The sequence below is a fragment of the Micropterus salmoides genome, unplaced genomic scaffold (genome assembly GCF_014851395.1).
Source record: "Micropterus salmoides isolate LMB-PRFRI ecotype aquatic unplaced genomic scaffold, ASM1485139v1 Ms_hic_scaffold_21, whole genome shotgun sequence".
Classification (NCBI taxonomy): Eukaryota; Metazoa; Chordata; class Actinopteri; order Centrarchiformes; family Centrarchidae; genus Micropterus; species Micropterus salmoides.
Genome location: NW_024041262.1, coordinates 27,346,618 through 27,351,070, shown reverse-complemented (window position 1 = coordinate 27,351,070; position 4,453 = coordinate 27,346,618). Strand labels below are relative to the sequence as shown.

General features: G+C 39.7%; 1 long non-coding RNA gene across 1 annotated transcript; it reads left to right on the top strand.

The window, feature by feature from the left end:
• Positions 1–653: 653 nt before the first annotated feature.
• Positions 654–2,930, top strand: LOC119915920. The gene is made up of 2 exons (XR_005447051.1): positions 654–1,130; positions 2,733–2,930. It is a non-coding gene; the product is annotated as an uncharacterized LOC119915920 (long non-coding RNA).
• The last annotated feature ends 1,523 nt before the right edge of the window (positions 2,931–4,453 follow it).

The window sequence follows — 4,453 nt, the reverse complement described above, 5'->3', positions numbered from 1 at the left end:
TTTATGTAACGGTCAGGGGTTCAGAACAACCAGAGACACTGTCACTTCACACCGAGCCATTTCATCCAATGTATATTTAAAAGATGGAACAAATTTGTTTTCTGCTTTAAATATTTTCATTTATTTACAATCATCACGTCCTACAAAAACGGTTTGTTTGTTTGGAGATCAACAGGAACTACTTCAGGGTTTGACTGAAGGTTAAACACTGCTAAGATCACAGTGTGAACATTCAGCTGTGCTGCTGTTTTGCATGTTTAATTGTTTTGCCTCTCCTATCTTCCTGTTAAACATCGTTTCTTTTTAAGGTGTAAAGTGCAGCTCTGATGGTGCCGACAGTTTCCCCACCCATGCTTTGTTGTGATAACAGAAACTAATTGCTGTGCACACTTAAGCAGTGTGTATTTAGTAATGCGGGAGCAGCAAGATCCCTCTCACACATCCTTTTACATCAGTATCTGATGTTCTGTCCTCTGATCAAATCAATCATCAGTGTCTACTGTCTGCAGAGTGAGTAGTTGTTGAAGTAGGATTCAGAATTTACTGTCCTGGTGGTAAAAGGAACATAAATAGAAGTATAAATATATAAAAAGTAAGCAGATCAAATAATACAATAATACTAATACTATAATACAATGACAGCTGCACCTTTAAAGCAGAGTTTACTCACTGTGAGTTAAAACAACACTCACATGTCCACATGTACATATAAAGTTTTGAGGTACGTGTACTTCAGTGTTTCCATGTCTTACTCTGTTGCAGTACTTCTCAGGGGGAACTATTGTACTTCAAATATAATAAATTTGGTTATTTTAAGTATACTTGTTGAGACGAATGTCAAATATTAAGTTGATTTAGGTTTAATTTTTTTGTAGCTTAATTATTAAATTATTTCCTCGAATACCAATTGATTGATTGGGAGATCACCTGGAGGGGCAGTCCTGAGCTGAGAAGTTTGTGTGAGGTGAAGGTTCAAGGAGGTGTTTCCGCTGCAGCCAGGTGGGAAAAGACGCCAGTTTAATGAGAATTAGGGCCGGGAAATGTGCTGGAGTTATACAAAGAAGGAGAAGGAAATGAAGATTAACAGCGGAGGGTGCATCAGGGTGCAGGAGATCTCAGAGACGCTACTGGTATGTGAGTGATCACTTAGTTTAAGTGTATTTGGACTTTTTTAATGATTTGCATGCAGCACGATATAATGGTTTGTTTAAAAAGATCAGTGTGACGCTTTCGGGATCGTGCTGTGCTCTTGTTTATTTTGTCTGCTTTCATTTCACATGGTTGATTAGTTTAAGTGATTGTTTAATGTGCTTATTAGTCGTGAGTCATGATAGCGGAGGAAATTGTTTCTTTACATTATTACGTCATTCAGAGTGGAAATGTAAACATGATTAAAGTAAGTCAGTAGTCGATAAAGTGGAAACGCATGATTAACTTGTTTATTTAAGAGCTGTGTGAATTATTATTATTCGGATTAATCTTTGCTTTATTACTGATCATTTGTTTAATTTGAGTCACAAATGCTGACGGAGTACAATTGGAATATTATTTAAATAAGGGGCCTTCTCGCTGTGAGGTGAGAGTGCTAACCACTGCACCACCGTGCCGCTCTGTTATCAACAGGGTGATGCAGAAAATTAAGTTATTAACATTATCTGAATTCTTCACTGAAACCAGCTGATTTTTACTTTGTTCTGATTCATTTAAAACATCAAATATGTAATAAATCATATTTTATTGCTAATATAATTCAGGCTGCGTTCATAGGACAATTCAGATTAAAGGGGAAAGTATTGTGACACAGTGGGCGAGAGAGAGAGAGGTCCTGAGGTCAGGTGACCATCGCTGGAGGAGGTACTCAGATCCTTCACTCCAGTAAAAGTACTGTAGAAATACACTGTTACAAGAAGGTTTGAAGGTTTTGGAAACATGTAGAGAAAATTAAAAACCGTGGCTGGAGGACGTAGCCGTGTGGATTCGCCTTCTTCTGAAATCTGCTGCTGTCAACAGATGCCAACCAGGAGTGAAGCTCTTTTTTACTAGAGCAAAAATCTGCTGTTTAACACCTCCTGATCTCCAGTATTGATCAACTTATCCCTTCATCCGGCGTTGTGCCGATCTGTGGGTGAACTTTGCAGAACGTTTGAATCATCTACTTGATGAATGGCAGGCGAGCAGAGCAGAGAGAAAATGGTCAACAATAAGCCCCAGTTTAGCTGGAAGGGTACAGTGTAAGTTACAGTGAGAATGATGAATAGAGACTGCAGCTCTGCAGCTTCTCAAGATTAATTCCAGCTGTTATACTGGGTCCAAGCATTCTTGTTGACCCTCAGTGGAACGCTGGATTTCCAGGTAATCCTATTTAGAAATAATTAGGGAATAAATGGGGCAGAGTCAGAGTAAAGCGGGGACTGATTGTGGAGCCCTTTCTAAAATCCTTTCACCAGTTGTGAAATTAATGTATGAAAAAGATGAGGCATCAATGAGACACGTTGATAAGTGGGTGGAGTGGGGTGCAGTTTCCAGAAAAGGGAAGCTTTAGTCTAGAAAAGTGTGCAGCCTTGTCCAGAGAGAGAAAAAGAAAGAACCTGCACTTCAGATTGGCACATGAAGACAAGAATTAAGGGAAAGGAAAACTTAGAATGGAAATTAGACGAGATAAAATTAAGATAAAAAAAGAAATCATCCAGTCCTGGACTCTGCTCCTCCTCCTCCTTGTGCTCTGGTTCCAGATCCAGATCCAGCCCAGGTGCCCAAGCTCCAGACTCGGGAGAGAAGGAGGGTGGTTAAAGATGAGGCCACTGCTGAGGCTGCTGCTTTAGAAACAGAGACTCCTGAAACATGACACTGCAGCAACAGAGAGATGAGGAAGCCAAAGATTAAATCTGCACTCAGAAAGACTGCTCAGGTCCAATAAATGTTGAAAGGAATATTGGTATTCACAACATTGATGAAGGAATGGCTCACATGACAGCTTCACAGACACAGTTGGAGCAGTTTAGACAGTTTGTAAAAGAAAAGACACCGATGGGCAAATCAGCTCAAGGATAACTTCCAAAAAATACATACATTCCAAAATTTATACTTCACACCAGTCCTACAAGAAAGCACAGAGTACAACAATCTCTACTTCGATTCACTTTACTGTAGAGAAACAATCCTGAAGTAAAGATGTCACTGGATAATTGCTGCCTGCAGGATCATGTTTACATGCAAGAACAGACCGAATCATGTAGGACGATCCTGGTCTGCATGACCATTGCCTTATGATCAGTGTTGGGCTAGTAACTTCCAAAATGTAATACATTATAGATTACTAGTTATTGTCATTGATAGTAATTAGTTATATTACAATACTGTCTCTGAATTGTAATGCTTTACACTACTTTTGCGTTACATTCACTGCTGTTAATGGATGTATTATTCTGATAGTAAGATGTGCTGCATAGGTGGGTTCTAGTGATGTGCAGAGATGTATCCGTGGATCATGTAGGTCATATCATAAAAATGAACCTTCTGATTTATACCGGGGGAGAGATGGAAATAGGTGAAAAAGGATTAAATGTCTCCCCATTAAGAAAGACGAGGTACGGCAGCATAACGTCATTGATTCTTTGAATCTCCTGACAGGATCAGTCAGGATGAACTGACAGCAGCCTCTCTGAACAGGAAAGTAATTCATTACAGCACAAACACACAGCCTATAGAAATCTATTTACGCATGATCCATCAGGGGAGCTACTGTCTTGTTAAGAGGAGCCGAGTTCCCCTGTAGTTTGCACCCTGACTACAGTCTCGACCATCAGATTCCCACAACAAGAAATAACGTTACTCTTTTACTCCTGGATTTGATTTTCTGCTGCAGAAATGTTTCTCGGTGTTGGTGAATTATTAAAAAAACACTTGATTTCGGGTTAAAATGCATTGTAACGTGTGTTACTGAGATTGTAATTATATTATATATATTTAAAATAATAATATCACGAATTTTTTTAGTAATGCGTTACATTACTGCGTTACAGCAAAAAGCAATACACTACTGCAATTGCGTTGCTTTAGTAACGTGTTACTCCCAACACTGCTTATGATACAGTGGTCTGAAAAGAGAATTACTCATGGATGAAAGATGAACTTAAAATTACAGGCTACATAACTTTACCTGACAGGCCTTCATCAAGTTTTGCGGGGATACTCTGCCATGTGAACTCCCTCCTGTTGATGCCCTATTTAGTTAAACAGTAATAGTTTCTGGAAACTCACAAACAGCGAGGATCAGTCTCTCTCCAATGTCAATTCAACTTCGGCAGCCAGCGGGTGCGTGCGTGAGGCGAGCACAACCTCGACAGTTTCACGGGAACGCACTCGTTGCTACGCCTTGCGCTCGACCACTTCACCTCACTCTAACAGCGAAACTTGATACTGAACATAGACTGTGTCTGCTGCTCCCTGATAA